We start from the raw sequence: 24,498 nt of genomic DNA, 5'->3' as shown, positions 1-24,498 counted from the left end.
CAGAAGACACCCTTGAGGCCCATCGTCACCACGCTCCCTCTTGAGCTGGTAGCTCTGGACCACGTCAAATTGGCTCCAAGCCGGTCAGGATACATCTATGCCCTGACAATCGTGGACCACTATTCCCGTTTTCTAGTGGTGGTCCCGGTAAAGGACTTGACAGCCCAAACAGCGGCCAGAGCCTTCCAGCAATACTTCTGCCGTCCACACGGGTATCCAGAACAGGTCCTGACGGACCAGGGTCCAGCGTTCGAAGCTGAAATCTTCCAAGAATTCTGCAACCTCTATGGCTGTAAGAAGATTCGGACAACGCCTTACCACCCACAAACCAACGGGATGTGTGAGAAAATGAACAACATAGTCATTGATCTCCTGAAGACGTTGCCCCTGGAGGAACGCAGCCTGTGGCCAGAAAAACTGCCGGATCTGATAGACTTATACAATCATATCCCGGTGAATGCTACAAACTGCACCCCGGCTTACCTGATGCGAGCTAGACCAGGTAAGCTGCCCGTAGACCTGGAGATGGGAGTCCTAACACCTGAGGGCACCTCCCCGGATGCGGACTGGGATACGGAAAGGCAACTGCAGTACAAGAAGGTACAGGAGAGTGTGGAGAAGAGCCTGGCCCAGGTGAGAGAGAGGCAAGAAAAACTCTTCAACCAACACACCCCTGCTGGTCCCCTAGAACCTGGTGAGCAGGTCCTGAAGCGAAAGAGAAGGCTTCACAAGTTGGACGACCAGTGGGAAAGGGAACCCTACACCGTACTGCAGTCTGATCACGACAACCCGAAGGTGTGCGTGATCACCAAGGACGGAGGAGAAACCACTAGTACCGTCTCCAGAGACCACCTAAAAAGGTGCCCCGAGCAACTCCGTAGTGCAGAAGAGGATCAAAGTGACCTTGAACCTGCAGAGGACAAGGAAGAAATGATCAGCACCGTTCTCGGAGAGTCCCCTCAGTCCTGGACCCGAATAAACGATGCCATAGTGGTACCCGTCCTGCATTTCCTGCAACCGGCTCAGCAACAACCAACACCAGAGCCGGAAGGTGAAGAGGAGCAAGCAGTTCCAGAGGCAGAAGAGCCTGTACCAGCAGCCCAGGAGAGTCAACCCTCTGCTGACAGTGAGCCTGCCATGCCTGCGGTAAGCCAAAGGACCCGCATACAGCTGCCTGCCCTACCTGTACACCCAGCTGGTAGCTGTACCCCTAACGCTAGTGGGGAAAGCCAGGTCGGTCCACCACCAGACAGTGGGTTAAGGAGATCAACCAGGAGCACAAAGGGGCAGATATCCGCTCGCTGGGGAATATAGGATGCACTAGAACTGTAAATAACCCTGTTGCCAAATGTTGAAATGTTTGCCAAGTTACCTGCGTGATTATTAATAGCGTGTTTCAGTTTCTTGCAGTTACCGTAAGGACTCAAAGGTTATGGACTTTTTTTAACCGGGACCTTGTATGGACTGCGTTCGGAGCCTGACCAAGGAATGAACTAAGACTGTAAAGGACTTGGGGTAGGACAGACCCTCACCAGGTTAAGGCTCCCCGTTGTATTGGTGATATGGACACCCGGTCACAGACCACACTGTGACCTTAAGAACTCAAGCTGTGCGTCGTCTGTCTGTTAATGTTTTATGGTTATGCATATTGTCTTTGTTTCTTGTTTAGTCCCGGAGTACTAAAATTTCACTAGGGGGGAATGTGTCACCCTGACCTGGATGCCACTAGTATAATAAAGCTGTGTCTGAGAGCAAGGGGGAGGTTCTCTAGTCAGGGGAACACTAGCATGCAATACCTCCTGTCACAGGCCAGTAGGGGGAGCAGGCTGCCCCTATAAAAGCTGGTACTGGGGGCAGGGTTTGAGACAAGAGGCGAAGTGAGCCTGTCTTGGCAGATAAAGGACTTAATTTACCAGACTTTGGTGTCTGAGGCTGGGAGGATTTCACATCCCACAGCAGAAAGCCAGTCCGCAGGGGACTGTATGTTCCTTGGCCTAAGAAACCTGGAGGCTCTGCCACAACAGAAGGGACCAGTAAAGCCGTACCAGGCCAGGAGCAGAAAGGAACCCACGTCGCAGGCCATACAGGTGAGAGTACAAGGAAAGCTCGGAAACGTGGGCTGTTACCCTATAAGGAGGAGATAGCCAGAAGGAGCACAGAAAGCACGGTAGGCCTACACCCTCACCCTGACAAGGGCTAATTTCCCAATTGCTCTCAGACATCCAGGTCCCCTCCTAGCCGGGACTGTTTGTGGGTCCGTTTACCTGCTCTAGTAAAGACCCTGGACTGCAACCTGTCGTCTGTGTGCTCCTTGCTCCTCCAGCACTATCAGCACTGGGACTCTCACCACCATCACTCCCACCATCCACTACACTGCCCTGGGGCCGCACTCTTCCCGTGGGGAGTCACACCATCCCAGCTGCATACATCATCAGCCCCAGCGGTCTGCCTTGCAGCGGCGGTTCCTAATGACCGCAAATCCACGGGTGGCGTAGTCGGACATAATCAACAGCACATAACGGACTACCACTGGCCTGACCACCCTGAGCCATGGAACCGGGTTGCCACTACTACTCCCATCGTTCCCCTACTGCCCGGATCCGAGTGCCCCACGGCCCAGGGGGCGAGTCACATAGATGCGGTCACAAGCCGACTAGACGTGCGAGGTCTAGCTCAATACAGGAGAATTGACATGTCTAGTTGGAATGTGGCCGGAAGTATACAAATCATAAACTTGCAGTCACATGACCGCCTGTTCTTTGAGCTGGAGAATCTGACAGTGCACATTTTGGATTCAGAAGTCTGAAGTCACATAGAATGACTGCAGACTGATAGCCTAAGGCCAGACAACTCCTTTAAAAGGAATCTCTCGTCCCAAAATGCCACTTATACAGATACAAGTATGTAGGGAACTTAGCCCATAAAGATATGAGCTAAAAGGGGGTTTCCAGTTCTTTAACCCATTTATGACCAGGGAATATTTTGATTTTGTGCTTTCATTTTTTTCCCTTTCCTTTTTTTCCAAGAGCAATAACTTTTTTATTTTTCCATCGACATAGACGTACGAGGGCTTGTTATTTGCAGGACAAGCTGTAGTTTTGAATGACACCATTCATTATGAAATTCATTGCACTGAAAAACAGGCAAAAAAATTAGAGTGGGATGAAATAATAAAAAATTCGGCCATTGTTTTTTGAGTTTTGTTTTTTTCAGTGTTCATTCTGTGTTAAATATGATTCTTCAGGTATGGCCATGTTCACACGTTCAGTATTTGGTCAGTATTTTACATCAGTATTTGTAAGCCAAAATCAGGAGTGGGTGAAAAATACAGAAGTGGAGACATATTTCTATTATACTTTTCCAATGGTTGTTCCACTCCTGGTTTTATCTTACAAATACTGATGTAAAATACTGACCAAATACTGAACATGTGAACATGGTCTTAGGCCACAGTCCCACTATCAGTATTCGGTCAGTATTTTTTCTCAGGAGTGGGAGCCAAAACCAGGTGAGGAACAATCAGAGAAAAGGTTTAATAGAAACAAGTCACCAATTCTGTATTTATCACCCACTCCTGGTTTTGGCTCCCACTCCTGAGAAAAAATACTGAGCAAATACTGATAGAGGGGCCGTGATTTCCTTTTAAATTTCTCAATTTTTATCTGGGCAAATTATAATTTTTTTTATTTTTTACATATGTATACTAAAATATTGTAGTACATAGGAAAAAGCAGGGTCTAATATAGAACTCAATCCATGGCTGAACTTCACGGGAATACCAAGATGGAGTCAAGTGGTCCTTCAGCTAGCCCCTGGCTATAATGGTAGCTCCTCAGTACCCCTCAATCTTGTCGCTAGGGGCCTGCGTTCAGCTTAACTCACATCTCATCCCCCTCAGGCCTTGCAGAAGGCACAATACAACTAGGCCTCGTCAATTCGGGCCATAGTAACCAATCAGAGCTCATTTTTAATTTCAGAACCAGCTTTGGCAAAATTAAAGCTTCGATGTGATTGGTTGCTAGGGGCAACAGCTTTATTGTTTTTTGTAAATGAGGTCCTATACAGGAGACACCATATGTGATTATATGTGTAACCAATTATATAGTATAGCAAACCACAATACAAAATACAGTGAATTAAAAGATACATGCCCATAATTCCATGACAATATCATAGTAAATAATATAATTACCTTCTATGTCTGTCCAATAAGAGCACTCGACGTTATCCAGGATGGAGAGCTGTGCGCCCGTATGTCCTTATTGCTGGGATTCCACTGTATTAATGAGATCTCCGGTCACTGCAAGAAAGAAACAAGAAATGTCTATAAGTGTCAGCGTTACCGACTTCTTAATGCGCATTTCATTATAAAGGCTCCGTTGACCCCCTCAGTCTCACACACATCACAATCTGCCGTGATAAAAGCCAATATAAAAAATATATATATAATATATATATGCATATATATATATATATATATATATATATATATATATATATATATATATATATATGTGTGTGTGTGTATATATATACTTTTATATTATATATTTATATATTTCTAATATATAAATAATATAATAATTATAATAATATATTCTAATATACAAGATATTATAAAATGATGTATTACTATTATTTATTATATTACCTTATTAATATAAGTAATAAGATCTGATTTTATCTACAATATATCATTAAATTATAATATATTAATAATTAATAATTATAATATATATTTATAATATATATCTATAAGATATATATTTAAATATATATATACGGGGTATATATATATATATATATAGATAGATATATGTATACATATAGATCTATCTATCTATCTATCTATCTATCTATCTATCTATCTATCTATCTATCTATCTATCTATATATACACGGTGTATATATATAAAGTAAAAAAAATCCAGAAAAATAATTTCTTTACCACCGGATATGCCATGAGTTTCTAAGATGGGGCAGCCCCTTTGATGGTCAAGCTGCTGGCCATACAATTATCCCTAAATGTTGAATTTTAAGTGTCTTTCCCTTTCAGGTGTCCAGGTGGCCACTTGCTGGATGTACCTCTCGACTCTGAAGTATAGGAAAGAGGAACACTCTTTGTGGCGTGTGTGACAGCTAATTTTTTTTGTAACTAAACCACACATCTACTTAATCCAGTGTCCAAGTCCCATGCACCATTAATTCTGTGATTGCTCGGTAGGGCCTCCCACTAGGTCTAAAAAAGAATAGAATACCCAAGAATCCCAAGGCATCAGAGTATAATCCTTAAAAAGTTAGATCTTCAATCCATAATATTACAAAATCAGAACAATAGGAAGACAAAGCAACATTTCGGCCATATCTGGCCTTTCTCAAGCCTCAATATATATACATAAATATATATATAGCTGTGTTTTGAGGCTTGAGTGGACCCGTGGAAGTTCGGGTTCTGGTACACAACCCAAACTTTCCAAAGTTCTTTTCAGGTACAAGAATTGTACCCAAACTCGAACCTGAACCCCACTGAAAACAATGCGGACCCGAACTTTGGAAATCTCTCTCTCTTTCTGGACTTCCCCCGGAACTCCGAACATTAAAACGGACTTCTGGGAGAAGTCCGTGTTCAGAGTTTAGCACTGGACACTGAGTGTCTGGTACAAACCCTGAACTTTTAAGTTCGGGTTCGCTCATCTCTACTCTTTTGGGTTATCACGCAGAAGTTTGTAGTCCAAGTGAAGCTCCTGATTCCACTCTGTATGTTATCCCAAAGATGCCCCTATACACATTAATGCCCACACATTACCCCCTTACCAAAACAGTTTGATGCCCCCCACTTTTCCATTCCCACACCACAGTGAATCCCCCACAGTGCCTCCCTTACACATTAGGAAGCCCATGCAGCATCCCCTAACCATCAAATACATTAAAAAGCCCACAGTTTCTCTAACACAATTATACCCACTCAGCTCAGAGTCATTATGATGCCCCCAGATACAGCATGATGCTCCCACTGCCGCCCACATAGTATTATGCCCCCATATGCTTCCCTCACACAGCATAATTCCCCACGGTTTCTCCCCAAAACAGTATGATGTCTCATCGTGCATCTCTTCCCCACTCCACTGGAAAATTAAGAAAAAATAATACTAATCTAGCCCTTTTCCCAGGATGGGCAGAGCAGGCCTCTGCTCTCTGTTGTGTCTATGTCCCAGCACAGCAGGCATGATGTAGTGATGTCATCGCGCCTCCTGCACCGAGCCTCAAATATCACACATGAATGGTGCCCGTTCCACCATTGTATTCAACTGTATCTGCATGCTAAAGACGTAGATATGGTTGAAAGCGGGACATGCCGCCAACCTCCAGGCACAGCTCTCCAAATCCGGATGGTGGTGAGACATTGCACTGGTGTCCATATTGGCATCACTTTGTATGAACAAATTTTTGTGTTGGGCGTAACAGTATTATGTAATGTTTTGTTTTCTGTAATTTAGCTTCTACGATATGTCATGTAGGCACTGAGTCATGTGTGATTGTAAGAAAAGTTGAATGGAAATGGTGAAGCTGTCTACGAATGACTGACAGGAGAGTGAGAGAGTGTCACATTTAGGAGTGTGTTAGTTGGGGGATTGGACCACCCCTTGGCAATAGATTTGATAAGAGGAAAGTTCCCACACTACAAGTTCAAACATTGGTGTTAAGCATAAAGTAGACTCAACAATTGGTAGACCGCCACAGCTAAATGTCTTGAGCCGACACGTTGTCCAGGGCATGCAACTAGAGAACCAAAACCATGATCAAGATTGTAGAATTTTCATATATGAGAGTGCTGGGTGCGAGTCCTTATGTCATAGGGTCAAAAGCCAGAAAAAATTTCACTGCCAGTGTGAAAGTATGATATGGTGTGAAAGACCTGGACCCAAAGATCACCGTCAGTCCGGTCAGTCCCACCAACGAGAGATGAGTTACTGTAGATGGGCCATGTGAACTTGGGTCCTAGTGAAGCTACATTGAGGCCTAGGGAGCCTGTGTCAGGGACTACTATATTACCTGGCAACATTTTGTTCAAGAATATTGCGTCCAAGCAGAGTACTCAATAAAGTAAAAAGAAAAATTAGTCTCCGGTGTTTAGTTCCACCACATCACCCTTGGAAGAAAATACCTACAGGAGGCCGATCATGCCTGCTTTCTCAAGCATGGCCTTATCATTTGGTCCCATATTACACATATATATAAAGTATTAAAAAATATTCAACGGAGACCGTCCTCAATAATAGGGGGTGTCTGCTGGAGACACCTCCTTTACTAGCCAGAGCAGAATGCCATTGCAAAGAGTATCGGTATTGCTCGAGAAGGGTTCCATTTGGGTAATATTCATTATTTGTTTCCTCTCTTGTTTACAGTTCATCCATATCGATTTAAAGGTGTTCTCCAGATTTAGAAAAAATATCTGCTTTCTTTTTACAACGGCGCCACACCTATCCACAGGTTGTGTCAGGTATTGCAACTCAGCCTCATTCGCTTCAATGGAGCCTAGCTGTAATAGCAGACACAAATGGAAAACGAGGCACAACCCATGGACAGATTTGGCGCTGTTTCACGAAGAAAACAGTCATGTTTTTCTAATCCTGGACAATCCCTTTAAGTGTCATACTGTGTACGCATTTTATTAATAATACAGTAATAATCAGAGGTTCATTTTCTCATAACAAAAAGGTTGCCAGACCCAATGAGTGGGGCTGCCCGGTGCGTGAGTGGCAGCGGTGTTTATTGCACTTTAACAAGAGATTAGTGTCACAGGCACAAAGCAGCATTTTATTTTTAGTATAACGCACTTGGACACTTGTTTACAGTCTGTCTGCGACGTACTAATATTATTTAGTATTTAGAGATAAAAGACAAAGAAGCTTTAGTACTGCCAAAACAAATAATCCCAAGCACGTCCGTCCTTATCACAGCTGTGTAGGAAGCACACTATTCCCTCTGGTTGACTGATTTTCAGCTAGCTTAGTATAGCTCAATCCATCCCAAAAATAAGAAAAATAATCATTGTGTCCATATGATATAGACAACGCGTTCTTATCTAAATTAAAAGGATATTTTTAAAATGAATTAAGATAAGTAATAACTAACGGATAGGTGGGGGTCTGACCACTGGGACCCCAAATGATCCAGGGGACTCTGAAATGCCCCATCAGAATGGAGCCAAGGTCACACATGTTCACAACTGCTCCATGAACTTTCCAAGCCCTGCACTCCATTCAGATGGAGCATTTTAGAACCCTGTTTTTGGGATCGTTGGGGATGAAACTGCTTGGACCCCCACCAAGTTATCACCTATCCTTTAAATAGCTTAATTTTAGGAACAACCCTATAAGGCTCCATGATCTTAGGTTAGTGTACTACAAGTTCCAACTTCAATGGTTTCCCATTAAGATTTGGAGCCTCCAACATGGACAACAAGGTCCACTTGACCTCCAATCTAGCAAATTAAGATGCCACAAACTAAATGGGCAGAAATCCCTGTAGCACGCTGCTCTTTCAGTTTAAGTAGATGGCCATTTTAGTTAGGTCCTTATGGATAGGGGTTCTAGAATTTGGATTACCTCTTGTTCATGTGTGACATAACTTGTATATACCGTATACCACACATGATCGATATAGCTTCAAAGTCTGTTTTTGCTTATTTTTACCCTTAACTTGTATTTTTCTATCTTTAAAATTTTTAGAATTTTTATACAGTTTCTCCAAACCTCTTGATTGAATTGACCAAAAACAAGGCTGTGTCTCATGGAGAGTTAGCCTATCATATAGCAAAAAAAATCCTAAAACCAGTACTGTAATAAACCAACACATAAATCCATGCAAACGTGTCGGCTCAAGACATTTAGCTGTGGCGGTCTGACTGCGCCATAGCAAGAAGTCAAGCGACTACTGAACAAGGTGGAAGGGACACTAAGGGAGAGAAGTGTTCTATGTAGTGACCCATCTCTATCTGGAAGTCTGATTGATGAGTCTGGGTTTGATGAATGCCATGAGAACGCTGCCCGCCTGACTGTATTGTGCCAACTGTAAAATTTGGTGGACGAAGAATAATGCTTTGAGCTTGTTTTTCAGGGGTCGGCATTAGCCCCTTTATTTTAATGACGGGAAATCATCTTAAAGCTTTAGTGTGTAAGAAATTTTGGGGAAGGCACTTTTCTGTTCCCTATGACTGTGCACAGTATACAAGATCCATACAGCCATGGTTGGGGGACTTTAGTGTGGAAGAACATCACTGGCTGCATAGAGACCAGACCTCAGCCCCATCCAACACTTTTGGAGATCAACTAGACTGGAAACTGTGAGCCAGGCCTATCCTCCAACATCAGTATTTGACCTCACAAATGCTCTTCTGGAAGAATGGGAAAAAAATTCCAAAGACATCTCCAAAATCTTGTTGAAGGTCTTTCTACAAGAGTGGAAGCTGCTATACCTGTAAAGGAGAACGAGCTCCATCCATATTAATGCCTATGAATTTAGAATGGAATATCATAGAAGCTCCTGTAGGTGCAATGTGTAAGTGTTCCAATAGTTTTATCCATATAGTGCATGTATGGAATAGAAAACCCCACAAGTTCTTGAATTGCTCCTAATAAGAATTCAATACATTTTTCATGTTGGTAAAAGCTTCAACAGGCTGCAATTCTCATCACAACCAATAAGTGGCCAGATATAGACACATATATCATAAACATCTCCCAACAGAGTATTACAAAATATATGTATTTTTTCAAAGCTGAACATCACGCCCCACTCATCCTGTCATATGTCAAGCCAAGGGGATAAGTAAGGACGGACACCATCTGTAGTAGGTCAATGCTTTGCCAGTAAAGCCAGGAATAGGGAACGAGGGACTTTGACAAATTTGTATCCATTTAATACACAATAATCATGTTCTACAATATTACTAAAGACATAAAAATTGTTTCTAGCCCTAGAAATACCCAGTGAGACACATTTGGGTTGTAAAATGGAACATTATGTCCTGCTTGATGTTGCGTTTTGGATTTGGCGTGTAAATAATAAAAGACCGCACTCATTTCCAAGCCGGCATCGTTCCATGTTCCTTTCAAATAAACCCCTTTTTCATTGCAATGAATTTTATCATCCGTCATGAGCGGACAGAGAAGACAGCAGCAGGAGCAGCACACCCATCCTCCCCTTTGTGTACCACATGGAACGAAGACTCAAACAATGAATTTAAAATTTAGCAATTTTCCGAGATCAGAAGGTATGGCCGAGCGAAACGCATGGAAAGGGAGCCGAGGTGATGGAGGTAAATGAATACACAAGGAAGTCTGGTAGATTGTCCTAATAGCGCTGAGCAAAACATGAATTACGGGGGCAGCAATATATTCTTTTGTACCATATGTCTACGTCTCCAGGAATAGCTACAAGGCTACATGGCATGGGCCAGACCTCTATTTCTATGCTAAATACGTTAAAGCTGTACACATGTATATCCTAGTTGATGCTTTCCGTGCCTGGAAATGCAAGCACGTGGTAGGCTGCCGACACTCGGGCATGGGCGCCTGGAAGAAAACATTTTCAAGAATCCACTTGACTGCCAATATCAATTTGGCAAAGTAGTAATTTCAGATAAATACGGTTAATCAGATGTATGCTGATGAGTGTACATTAACGACTGAGAGCCTTTAATTATAATTTATGGTGCACCAAAAGCTTATGATTTCAACACAAATGTCGGGGAAAGTGTGCACTCATCATTCATCACATGGTGGAGATTGTGTACTCTTGGCTCCCGTTCTTGTTTTTTTGCAAATCGCGGGGTAGACATGCAATAAAAAAAAAAAAAGGAATAAAACACAGTAAAAATCCTATTTTTAGACATTACATGAAGTAATGGACGTACAAAAGAAGCTGAGGGTTAATGGCCCCGACACAGGTAATGATAAGAGAAAGCTTCATTTTCTTATAGGACAGGTTGAATATTCTAGTGACCTTCTCGAGGATGAAAGTATGAGTATTGATTGAACCAATTAATGAGAGAGCAATAGACGACGCACTAAGAGAATTGTGAGAGGAAAGCTCATCTAGATGGATTCTGTAATAGAATCTCCATGTGGAAGACTTCAGAAGGGTTTCGATTAGGTCCAGCTCTGATAACTGGTTGCCAAGGTGATATGCGGAGATCTGTTGTCTCCTGAAGAAGCCAGCATCATGAAATGATATAAAATACTCATAGGTTTTAGAAGCACCTTTAATGGTCTAATACCTACCATACCCAAAAAAGACAACTTGTTGGCACAAATTAACCTACAGCACCTGCTTCCCAGCTCTATACATGGTGTATATCCGCAGGAGTTGCAAATGGCTAATCGATGGGGGTGCCAAATGTCAGACCAACATCACTCTTATATTGACGACCAACTTAAGGAACAAAGACATGTGTCTGGTGACCATTAAAGGACAATGTGTTGTTGTTGATGGATAAATGTGTTTTCTAGTTAGAACTGGAGTCAAATAATCCAAGGTTCAGAAGCTCTTCAATATCTAAGTCCTGGGCAACCTGCTATTGTACATTAGCCGATAGGGAATTTAAATCCTCCCCACCAAAAAATGGATAAGAGCTATGGTTACAAGGAGCAATGTTAATAAATGTCTATTGTCTTGAGAAGGGTATAGCATTTAGGGGGATGAAGTCGGTATCTTAAAGTCTAGAAGTTGGCAACGGATGTCAGGCAAATCCTGTACAATTGTGGTAGTGAGGCAAGACATCACATAGTCAGGAAGTCAGGGGTTAATTCTGGAAATGTTTCAGAAGTAGTAGTCCCAAGAGTAGATGATATAGGTTCAGTTATGGTTATGTACCTCTTTTGGTAGGCACCACAGTTAGTGTATTTAGGAGGATAGAAATAACAATTCAAACAGCTTGCGCTGAATGCATGGTAGAAATATTCCAGTCCTCCATCCATCTTCATCACTCTAGAAGACACATCAATTCACCAGCATTAATGAATTGTCTGTGTCTACCAGAACATAGACTCATGTCTGGTGACCAATAAGGGACAATTTGAGGTTGTTAGTTGATAAATGTGTTTTCTAGGTAGAAGAGCAGTCAAACAAGCCAAGGTTCAGAATTGGTGATGTACAGGTCTTCAATAGCTAAGTCCTTGGCAATCCCCTATTGTGGATTAGCTGATGGAGAGCCAAACCAAAAATAAAATGAATAGGAGCTATGAGCAATGTTAATAAATGTCTATCATATTGAGACGGGAAAAACATGAAGAGAGTTGAATCAGATATGTTACAGTCCAGGCAAATCCTGTACAACTGTGGTAGTGAGGAGAGACATAACATAGTCAGGAAGTCAGGGGTCAGTGATGGAATTGTGCCAGAAACAGGTGTACAATAATAGTTGTGGTAGTCTGAAGAGTAGTCAGATTACCTAGGTTCAGTTACGGTGATGTACCTCGGCTGGTATGCTAAACAGCGCAGTTAGGAGGATAGAAAAAAAATTCAGACAACTTGCGTTGAATGCAGGGTAGATGTATTCCAGTTTTCCATCCATCTTCATCACTCTAGAAGACACACCGATCCACCAGCATTCATGAACTGCCCTTGGTCACCAGAACATAGACTCATGTTGTTGGATAAATGTGTTTTCTAAATAGAAAAGTAGTCAAACAAGCCGAGGTTCAGAATCTGTGATGTATGGGTCTTCAATATCTAAATTCTGGGCAACCCCCTATTGTGTATTAGTCAATGGGGAACCAAACCAAAAATAAAATGGATAGGAGCTATGATTACTATGAGCAATGTTAATAAATATCTATTGTATCGAGAAGGATGTGGCATGAAGGGGGATGAATCTGATATGTTACAGTCCAGAAGTTGGCAATGGATGTCAGGCAGATCCTGTATAATTTTGATAGTGATGTGAAACATAATAGTCAGGGGTCAATGATGGAAATGTACCAGAAGCAGGTATAGGATATAGTTGTGAAAGTTAGAAGAGTAGTCAGATGACCTAGGTTCAGTTACGGTGATGTACCTCGGCTGGTATGCTGTATAGTTAGTGTAGTTAGAAGGAAAGAAAAAAATTTCAGACAGCTTGTGTTGAATGTATGGTAGAAGTAATTGAGTCCTTCATCCATCTTCATCACTCTAGAAAACACACCGATCCACCAGTTTTCATGAATAGTCCTTGGCCACCAGAACATTTATTGGTCTGATGACCAATAAAGGTCAATTTGTGGTTGTTGGTGGATAGAAATGTTTTCTAGTTAGAAAAGTAGTCAAGGTTCAGAATGGGTGATGTAGCACTGATAACCGGATATGCGGTACGGTTGGAGTAGGCAGAAGAGTCATCATGATTTGCCGAAAACTATGTATTAAATAAAAGAAAAAACAGCGTCCAATCCAGGGTGTTCAAGATATCAAAATTGTAGTTTATTCCGCCAGATTATTACTACTGGCGGAATAAACTACAATTTTTATATCTTGCACAACCTGGATTGGACGCTGTTTTTTCTTTTACAGTTATATGAAAAAGTTTGGGCACCCCTATTAATCTTAAGCTTAATGTTTTATAAAAATTGGTGTTTTTCCAACAGCTATTTCAGTTTGATATATGTAATAACTGTTGGACACAGTAATGTTTCTGCCTTGAAATGAGGTTTATTGTATTAACAGAAAATGTGCAATCTGCATTCAAACAAAATTTGACAGGTGCATAAGTATGGGCACCTCACCAGAAAAGTGACATTAATATTTAGTAGATCCTCCTTTTGCAAAAATAACAGCCTCTAGTCGCTTCCTGTAGCTTTTAATGAGTTCCTGGATCCTGGATGAAGGTATTTTTGACCATTCCTCTTTACAAAACAATTCCAGTTCAGTTAAGTTTGATGGTCGCCGAGCATGGACAGCCTCTTCAAATGATCCCACAGATGTTCAATGATATTCAGGTCTGGGGACCGGGATGGCCATTCCAGAACATTGTAATTGTTCCTCTGCATGAATGCCTGAGTAGATTTGGAGCGGTGTTTTGGATCATTGTCTTGCTGAAAGATCCATCCCCTGCATAACTTCAACTTCATCACTGATTCTTGAACATTATTGTCAAGAATCTGCTGATACTGAGTGGAATCCATGCGTCCCTCAACTTTAACAAGATTCCCGGTGCCGGCATTGGCCACACAGCCCCAAAGCATGATGGAACCTCCACCAAATTTTACTGTGGGTAGCAAGTGTTTTTCTTGGAATGCTGTGTTTTTTTGCCACCATGCATAACGCCTTTTTGTATGACCAAACAACTCAATCTTGGTTTCATCAGTCCACAGGACCTTCTTCCAAAAAGAAATTGGCTTCTTGAAATGTGCTTTTGCATACCTCAGCCGACTCTGTTTGTGGCGTGCTTGCAGAAACGGCTTCTTTCGCATCACTCTCCCATACAGCTTCTCCTTGTGCAAAGTGCGTTGTATAGTTGACCGATGCACAGTGACACCAACCTGCAGCAAGTTGATGCTGCAGCTCTCTGGAGGTGGTCTGAGGATTGTCCTTGACTGATCTCACCATTCTTCTTCTCTGCCTTTCTGATGTTTTTCTTGGCCTGCCACTTCTGGCCTTAACAAGAACTGTCCCTGTGTTCTTCCATTTCCTTACTATGTTCCTCACAGTGGAAACTGACAGGTTAAATCTCTGAGACAGCTTTTTGTATCCTTCCCCTAAACAACTATGTTGAATAATCTTTGTTTTAAGATCATTTGACAGTTGTTTTGAGGAGCCCATGATGCCACTCTTCAGAGGAGATTCAAACAGGAGAACAACTTGCAAGTGGCCACTTTAAGTAGCTTTTCTCATGATTGCAAACACCTGGCTATGAAGTTCAAAGCTCAATGAGGTTACAAAACAAAAAAAAGGGCTTCAGTAAGTCAGTAAAAAGTAGGTAGGAGTATTTAAAACAAGAAAATGATAAGGGTGCCCATACTTATGCACCTGTCAAATTTTGTTTGAATGCAGATTGCACATTTTCTGTTAGTACAATAAACCTCATTTCAAGGCAGAAACATTACTGTGTCCAACAGTTATTACATATATCAAACTGAAATAGCTGTTGCAAAAACACCAATTTTTATAAAACATTAAGCTTAAAATTAATAGGGGTGCCCAAACTTTTTCATATAACTGTATATGCTGCAATTTTTCCAAGTTGGTTCCTTGGAGTCAACTGGCGTCCATTTTGCTGAGTGCTGTCGGTTCCTTCTTCTTTGGGCACACTATGTATTGGTCATCCAGCATTCCTGCCATCTCAAGACTCGATAAGACTAGTACTAGGTAACAAGAAATATGGATATTCCATAGAACTAAAAGATTGAAATATAGTAGTAAAAATAATTAAGGAGGAAAGTTCTTTCAACGAAAGATACTGGACAATTTCCATCTAAAGTTATCTTCTGATATATCTGACAGATGTTGTAAGCCCAAAATCTCCACTATCTAAAAAGAAAACAAAAAAAGAAAAGGAAGGATCTGGGGAGTCATTTGGCATCACTTGGAGATTTCCAACCAATTCATTAGAATAGATTCTGTTCACTATATAGGAACCCATAGACGGTGACAAGCTCATACTATTGGAGTTCTGCCAAAGCATGCAGCATCTCAGGCTATTCCATGGAGGCATTGTTCCCTTGAAGCAATACCATTTGGAGGCAGAGGTATAACTATGGATTGGTGCAGAGGTAACAGGTAAACCCGGGCTCTGTTTCCTGCAGAGGAACGAAGACCCATCTGCTGCTTTTTGAAGGCACCAACAGAATAAATGGCACGTAGAAGATGAGGCAGGGGCAATGTTACAGATTTGCATTGCAGTCCAGGAGCTGCACGTCACGCCTCTGCATGAAGGCACCATATGGCGGTGCACAGAATACACCTGTTCCCTATATAGAACATGTGCCATCATACTAGTTTCATGCACATGACTTTGCAGTGTACATAGCTCCCAATAAAGAGATGCTTATGTTTGGCAGTGCCAATATTACTGTAAGAACAACATTTTTCATTTTTATCTATTCTTTTTCTTTTCCATTCTTTACAACTTACGATATGCCTAAACTGAATAGCTCATTAAGAAGACTGTATGAACAGAAAAAAATCAGTAAAAAAATAAAACTGCACAATGCTACTTAATGCCACTCACTAAATGAACCATCATTCTGCTATTTTGCTTGCGGGCTCTTGAAAATTTTAGCCATAAAAAAAAACATTTTGAGCAAATTGGAGAGACCAGAAATGAAAGAACTAATGAATACTTGAGGCTGTATTCAGGTGTACTGTACAGAGAGAACACAGCTCTGCGCTAGGACCACAGTGTACTCTCCGCAGAAGAGCGGGCGGCAGCCATCGTTTGTCTTTGTTGTGCTAATGAAAAAACATTGATTTTAGAATAATGAAGTGCAGCAATAGGTAACACTGTCTTCATCGTCTCCTCTCTTCCCTTCTCACCTCATACTGTAAAACTCCAACCCAGAGCAACCGCACATAATCCGATCCGTGCCCACCAGGCAGATGTTAGATTAACTCATGGTCACTTTAAATTAAACACGGATCAAAGCCTTAATTGGATCTAATGAGGTCCTGCCAACTGATAAAAGCTAATATAAGGAGTGTGGCACCAAGAGGGTAGCGTGTGGACCGTCAGCACTTGGTGTGAAGAGGACCTGCGCTTGGCCTGTGTCCCGACCATTGCTTTGCTGAACTGAAGACTTCAGAAGGATTTAGGGAGCACCAGTGGTTGGAGGCAAGAGCGGCTACTCCAACACAGGAGAGGTGGAGGCCTGGAGGCTAAAAGGTCTTTGGAGATGCTGTGGAGTGGGTCATCTGAAGCTCTTATGGAGACACATTAGATAAGAGCTACCTCGCTCCATTAAGCAAGACCTGGAGATTGTCAAGAAGACCACTAGATCACCCTCTTACAAGCTGATATAGGCTGATTTAATATGAGGTTAATTTTATATATATGACATTATTACTAAGGGACCAATCTGTACAATATCGCAGTGGATGAAAGTGGAGATGGATGGATAGACAGATAGATAGGAGATAGATAGATGTGAGATAGATTGTAGATAAATAGATATGAGATAGATATATAGATAGATGAATATCTACGATAGATAGACAGATGATAGATAGATAGATAGATTGATATGAAATAGATAGATAGATTAATATGAACTAGATAGATTGTCAGGACTCAAACCCAGCAGTTCTTGTACACCAGGCGGCTGCTCTTCCCTCTGAGCTATTCTGCTTGCTGGACAGTTCCTGGGTAATTAGATTCTAGTACCTATGTTGTTCCTGAGCAGCTCCACCCTGTGTTGCTCCTGATTGGCTTAATCCTGTGAGTTCCTGATTGCACACCCTATTTAAATATTGCCAGGCACCGCCTCCTTGCGAGATTATTGAGCTCCTAGCCTCTAATCAAGCGCTCCCTTCTCCTGCTGCTTCATACAAACATTATTCTGCTTTCCTGTGTACCGACGCCTGGCTTCTCCTGACTACGCTACCTGCTAAATCCTTCAACATTATACTGCTTACCTGTGTACCGATTCATGGTTTCTCCCGACTACACTGCCTGCTGGAGCTGCCCCTAGTGGTTGCAATACGACTACTCCAACCAGGTCAGTTCCTAACATAGATAGAAGATAGATATGAGATAGATAAATAGAAGATAAGATACACTTCCTCCTTCGGCCTTGCTCAACGGTCTTCCACAGCCACTCACAAAGATGGCCACACACTAGACCTCATCTTCACCCGCCTCTGTTTTCCTATCTAACCTCTCTAACTCACCTCTCCCTCTGACCACAACCTACTTACATTCTCTACCCTCTCCTCTCCAGGTCCACAATCCCCATTTCACAAACTTGCACATCCTTGCAGAAATCTCAAACACCTTGATTTACACTCACTCTCTAAATTCCTTCTCCCTCATACAGACATTAATTCCTTACATCATGCAGATGCTGCCTCTACTTTATATAACAGCACAACAGCTGCAGCCGTTGATTCGGTCCCCCCCCCTCACACATACCAAAGCTCGCACAATTAATAGGCAACCCTGGCACACCAACCTGACTAAAGATCGGAGATGGGTTTCCAGGGTTGCTGAGCGGAGATGGAAAAGGTCCTACTCCAACGAGCACTTCAACGCTTTCAAACAGTCCCTCATTATTTTCAAGTCCACAATCATTGCAGAAAAAAAAAACTACTTCTCATATTCTCCCTGACTCACAACCCTAAACAACTATTCAACACTTTCAATTCTCTCCTCCATCCCCCAGCACCTCCTCCCTCTCCTCTCATCTCAGCTGAAGACTTTGCCTCATTCGTCAAGCAGAAAATTAACACCATCAGACAAAACGTTTGCCTAAAGTCCCCACAGCCCCTCCTCATATGTACTCAACCCTCCTCCTCCAAAACCAGCTTCACCATTACGGAAGATCAAGTTTCCTCTTTACTCTCCAAATCACACCTCACCACCTGTGAACTTGAACCAATGCTGTCCAACCTCATTCCTAACCTTACGAGTGTCTACATCCCAAACCTAACCCACCTCTTCAACCTGTCACTAACAACTGTTGTCTTCCCCTCATGCTTCAAACATGCCTCAATCAAACCCACCCTCAAAAAGCCCTCCCTTGACCCATCCTCTCTGATTAGCTATCGCCCCATATCACTTCTCCCCTATGCCTCAAAACTACTGGAACATCACATCCATTTTGAACTTTCCTCCCACCTCTCCTCCTGTTTCCTCTTTGACCGCTTACAATCTGGCTTCCGACCGCACCATTCCACTGAAATTGCCCTGACTAAAGTCACCAATGACCTACTGACCGCCAAATCAAGCGACACTACTCTGTCCTCCTCCTCCTGGACTTCTCATCTGCCTTTGACACAGTGGACCATTCCCTCTTAGTACAGACTCTCTCATCTTTTAGCATCACAGACTTGGCCCAATTTTGGATCTCCTCACACCTAATAGACCAGACATTCAGTGTCTCCCACTCACACACCACCTCCTCATCTCGCCCCCTTTCTGTCGGTGTCCCCCAAGGTTCAGTTCTAGGACCCGTGCTTTTCTCCAATTACACCTCCAGCCTGGGACAGCTCATAGAGTCTCACGGCTTTGAGTATCAGCTTTATGCTGATGATACACAGATCTACTTCTCTGGACCCGATATCACCTCCTTACTTACCAGAATCCCACAATATCTGTCCGCTATTTCATCCTTCTTCTCTGCTAGATTTCTAAAACTTAACATGGATAAAACGGAATTCATCATCTTTCCTCCATCTCACTCAACCCCCCTGACATATCCATCAAAGTCAATGGCTGCCCACTCTCCCCAGTCCCACAAGCTCGCTGCCTCGGGGTAACCCTTGACTCTAATCTCTCTTTCATACCACATATCTAAGCCATTTCCTCTTCCAACTGACTCCAACTCAAAATTATCTCCCGAATCCGCACATTCCTCAACCATGAATCTGCAAAAACACTAGTGCATGCCCTCATCATCTCCCGCCTTGACTACTGCAACCTCCTGCTCTGTGGCCTCCCCTCTAACACTGTTGCACCCCTTCAATCTATCTAAACTCTTCTGCCCGACTAATCCACCTGCCCCCCCGCTATTCCCAGGCCTCTAGTCTCTGTCAATCCCTTCACTGGCTCCCCATTGCTCAGAAACTCCAGTTCAAAACCCTAACCATGGCATACAAAGCAATCCACAACCTGTATCCTCCATACATCTGTGACCTAGTCTCCTGGTACTTACCGGCACGCAACCTCCGATCTTCACAAGCTCTTTTTCTCTACTCCCCTCTTATCTCCTCCTCCCACAACCGCATACAAGATTTCTCCCGTACATCCCCCCTACTCTGGAACTCTCTACCCCAATATATCAAGACTCTCGCCTATCGCGGAAACCTTCAAAAGAAACTTGAAGACCCACCTCTTCTGACAAATGTAGAACCTGCAGTAACCCTCGCTCCACCACACCGCTGCATGACCTGCTCGACCCCCACCTACTGTACCCTCACTCATCCCTTGTAGACTGTGAGCCCTCGCGGGCAGGGTCCTCTCTCCTCCTGTATCAGATGCTAACTCGTTTTTGTTCTAGATTATTATCATTGTTTTTGCTATGTATACCCGAACTGGCGCTATACTGATAAATAATAATAATAGATATGAGATAGATAGATAATAGATAGATAGATAGATAGATAGATAGATAGATAGATAGAAACGATCGAGCGTGAATGTGCGTGATAATAGAAGAAATGCTTCCAGGTTCATTACTAAATTCCTGAATCCCAGACCTGCAGGTGGTATAATGGTAATGTATAATGGTCCAGGTATCCAGATCCACCTGATGTTTGTAGCGCTCTATGACACTGATTTGGGGTTAAGATGTGTTTTAATGCTTCTATCCAGAGTAATAATTGGGATATCTTGGGATTAGACATGTTTTTGGCAGACTTGAGACATTCGGACAGCATGTTGGCAGAGTTCAGCTGCGGGGTTTAGAATAACAGAGCTGCCTGCATTCTCAAGTAGATAAATTAGATTAGTCATTTTGAGTTGAATGCTCTTATACACACACCATGTAGAGATCAAGGCTTTTTATTCTTTTATTTAGAGATGAGATGATGGATTTTTTTTTTCAGTTTTTTTTATTTTTTTTATTTTGCTTTGTAAAAAAAACAATACATGAGATATAACGATAAAATAACAATAGAATGAAAAAACAAAATTAAATTAAATTATAAAAATTTCCTGCAATCGCATCATAAGATGCCTTGTTGTTTTTTTCAGTGTTTTTTGCTGCAGATTTTTATGCAAATTTTCAGCTGCGTTTTGCAGTACCAGCAAAGTCTACGAGAAACCAGAATTCTCTGTTCACACATCTTGATTTTTTTGTTGTTGCATATTTTGTGCCTTGGTTGGGTTTTTGGAAAAAAAAAGAGCATGTCACTTCTTTCAGCGTTTTTTCACCCATAGGAAGTAATGGGCGGTGAAAAAAACACTGAAAAACCGCAGCAAAATTTGCATCAGAGTTTTTGAAGGCAAAATAGAATGGGATTCTTTTTTTTCACAGAACTTTATGAACATGCATAAATAGAGACAGAAAGACAGTGAAAAAAACCCTTAAAAAAACACAGCAAAACCTGCATTTTTGACGCAGCTGATTTCCTGCCAGAGATTAGGTTTTGCAACAGATTTGTGACGTAAAAAAAAACCAACATGTGTGAACATAGCCTTACTGGTATATCTTATTTTGTATAAAATTACAGATGTGTTTGTGTCACCCTACCTGGATGCCACAAGTGTAATAAAGCTGTGTCTGAGAGCAAGTGGGAGGTTCTCTGGTCAGGGGAACATTAGCATGCAGTACGTCCTGTCTCAGGCCAGTAGGGGGAGCAGGCTGCCCCTATAAAAGCTGGTACTGGGGACAGGGTTAGGGAGAACTGGATTGCCTGTCTCAGCTTTGAGACGTGTCCCAGAGTGGAGCAGGGACAGAAAGTTGTATTGCACCTAAGAGGAAGTGTGGCAGTAGGAGAGAGCCACAAGCCAGAGACAAGAGGCGAAGAGAGCCTGTCTTGGCAGAGAAAAGACTTAACTTTACCAGACTTTGGTGTCTGAGGCTGGAAGGATTCTACATCCCCCAGCAGAGAACCAGTCCGCAAGGGACTGTACATTCCTTGGCCTAAGAAGCCTGGAGGCCCTGCCACAACCGAAGGGACCAGTAAAGCCGTACAAGGCTGGGAGCAGAAAGGAACCCACGTCGCAGGCCATACAGGCGAGAAAGCACGGAAAGCTCGGAAACGTGGGCTGTTACCCTATCAGGAGGAGATAGCCAGAAGGAGCGCAGAAAGCACGGTAGGCCTACACCCTCACCCTGACCAGGGCCAATTTCCCCGTTGCTCTCAGACATCCAGGTCCCCTCCTAGCTGCGACTGTTTATGGGTCAATTTACCTGTTCTAGTAAAGACCCTGGACTGCAACCTGTTGTCTGTGTGCTCCTTGCTTCTCCAGCACTATCAGCACTGGGACCCTCACTACCATCACTCCCACCATCCACTATACTGCCCTGGGGCCGCACTCTTCCCGTGGGGAGTCACACTACCATAGCTGCACATCTCATCAGCCCCAGCGGTCTGCATGCAGCGGCGGTTCCTAATAACCGCAAATCCACGGGTGGCGTAGTCGGACATAATCAATATAAGGGACTACCACTGGCCTGACCACCCTGAGCCACGGTACCGGGTTGCCACTACTACCCCCATCGTCCCCTATTGCCCGGATCCGAGTGCCCCACGGCCCAGGGGGCGAGTCATGTTCTTTCTTAAATTGTCTCTAAACTCGACATATGCTAATGAGCAAAAGGATAACAATATTTTGAACTTTTGACTTTCAGGCTCCATATCTCACCATCCACTGCTGTTTCGAACGTGAGACTACCATCATTTTATAGGCAACCATCTTGTAGATTCTTATCATGTCACTGTATCGTTACTCTTTTGCTCCTAAAAATCGGAATTTTAATTTCTATTATTTTGTTAGTATTTTGTAAATCCATCTTTAACTTTCAACACTGCCTGAATCCTTCTGGGCATGCTCCTGATCAGATTCAAGCAGGTCTTGACCGAAATCGAATCCCAGGTCTCTTCTACACGTTTCCAAAGTTGGTCGACTCACTAGGGTAAGTATACAGTTTTTTTCTTTCTGTATACTGCAAAAGACAACCTGTTCTCACATTCCTTAATAGCTCAGTGTGTTATTAGGTTGATTCCCAAGGGAAAGGTCACTGGTTTGAATCAAGGAGCAACCATGAAGAAGATTTCCCAAGAAAAGAGAAACAGGATCTTTCAGCTCATCGATAGCGGTCTCTCGGCCAAGAAAATTGCCTAATTTCATCATGTAAGCGCCATAACAGCTGGAAGAATACGAAATGAAGTCCGTCCATCCATTCAAAAGCCAAGAGGCGGACGTCCAGGCAAAATATCAGAGTCAACAAGTCGGCTCATTACAAGGTCTATCAGTTCTGGCACGACAAACACGGCGAAGGAAGTGACTCATATGCTTCATAATAGTGAGATCACAGAAGTCTATGCAAGCACCGTGTGACACATGTTACTCAAGTCTGGAATGGTGGCTCAAGAAAAAGGTGAAGAAGCCTCGACTTCAATATCGACATAAGAAGCGTCAGCTCAAATTTGCAAAAGAGTACGAAAAGTGGACAGCAGAAGATTGGAAACGGGTGATTTGGAGCGATGACATGAAAGTCAATAGATTAGGCTCTGATGGGTGCAAATGGGTCTGGAAGATACAAGGGAAAAAGGGGCTAATAGATTGAGAAATTGAAGGAACTGACAAGTTCGGTGGAGGAAGCCTGATGTTATGGGGTTGTTTCAAAGCCAAAGGAGTTGGATACTTGACAAGGATCGATGGTGGTCTCAATGCTGAGCTATATGTGAGTATCCTACAAGACAAGTTACTTCGTACACTCGAGTACAATGAGTATGAAAAGGACGACATGGTGTTCCATCAGCACAACGACCCGAAGCATACGTCGAGATTGGCGAAGAAATGGTTCAAAGACAATGAAGTAGAGGTGCTGGATTGGCCCCCACAGTCCCCAGACCTCAACCCAATCCAACACTTGTGGATAGAGTTGAAGAAAAATCTCTATATATACCCAAGGGGGTCAACCAGTATGCACCAACTTAGGGAACGTGTAGAAGAGACCTGGGATCGGATTTCGGTAAAGACATGCTTGAATCTGATCAGGAGCACGCCAAGAAGGATTCAAGCAGTGTTGAAAGCCAAAGGTAGATTTACAAAATACTGAAAAATAATTATAATTTTGGAGACAGGTGCGGATCCCAATAGTAGAACCCTGTGGATGTGCCACAAATATCTAACATGGGAATATCCCATTAATGACTTTTTCGGGGCAGAATACAGACCACCATGAAATTGAACACAAAACTATCTAAGTATATTCTCATGAATGATACAAAATGTGTTTTTATCTGCAGCGTGACTACCCAGCCACATACCTTACAATCTATTTTGGTCATATCCAAGCACCCCACTGAGAGTAAAGTTACGCTGGTTGGACATTTTAGGCTCACGAGGCTTTCAACACAATTTCTTGTTAATCCAGAAGAATCCAACAGTATCAGTGCTGTCATGTTATCGTGAAGACGTTTGTAATGTAATCGAGTACGTTCGCGGAATATCTGATCCTGCTGTAGACAGCCAGATCTTACCATGATCCATCCACTAACTACCTCTATGACATTATAACCTACAATATTTACAGAACTGATCTAAAGTTTACGAAGTGAAAAGTAAAAAAGCACTCTGGCAAAAAACTGATACCCAGCCGTGTGCCCTAGTAGAGGGGCTGAAAACAATTATAGTCC

At 42.7% G+C, this 24,498-nt stretch overlaps 1 protein-coding gene across 3 annotated transcripts in view; it reads right to left on the bottom strand.

Moving 5' to 3' along the window:
* The window catches only part of KLHL29 (kelch like family member 29), a 1,034,900-nt gene that overhangs the window by 845,577 nt on the left and 164,825 nt on the right, over positions 1-24,498 (bottom strand). For all 3 annotated transcript variants that reach the window (XM_073674052.1, XM_073674053.1, XM_073674055.1), the window contains exon 2: positions 4,193-4,300. The gene's annotated coding sequence lies outside the window, so the exon portion shown is untranslated. The remainder of the gene's footprint in view (positions 1-4,192; positions 4,301-24,498) is intronic.

This window comes from Phyllobates terribilis, unplaced genomic scaffold (assembly GCF_046119375.1).
Source record: "Phyllobates terribilis strain yellow unplaced genomic scaffold, ASM4611937v1 Scaffold_3__8_contigs__length_932513732, whole genome shotgun sequence".
Taxonomy (NCBI): domain Eukaryota; kingdom Metazoa; phylum Chordata; class Amphibia; order Anura; family Dendrobatidae; genus Phyllobates; species Phyllobates terribilis.
This window is presented reverse-complemented; position numbering and strand designations above follow the sequence as displayed.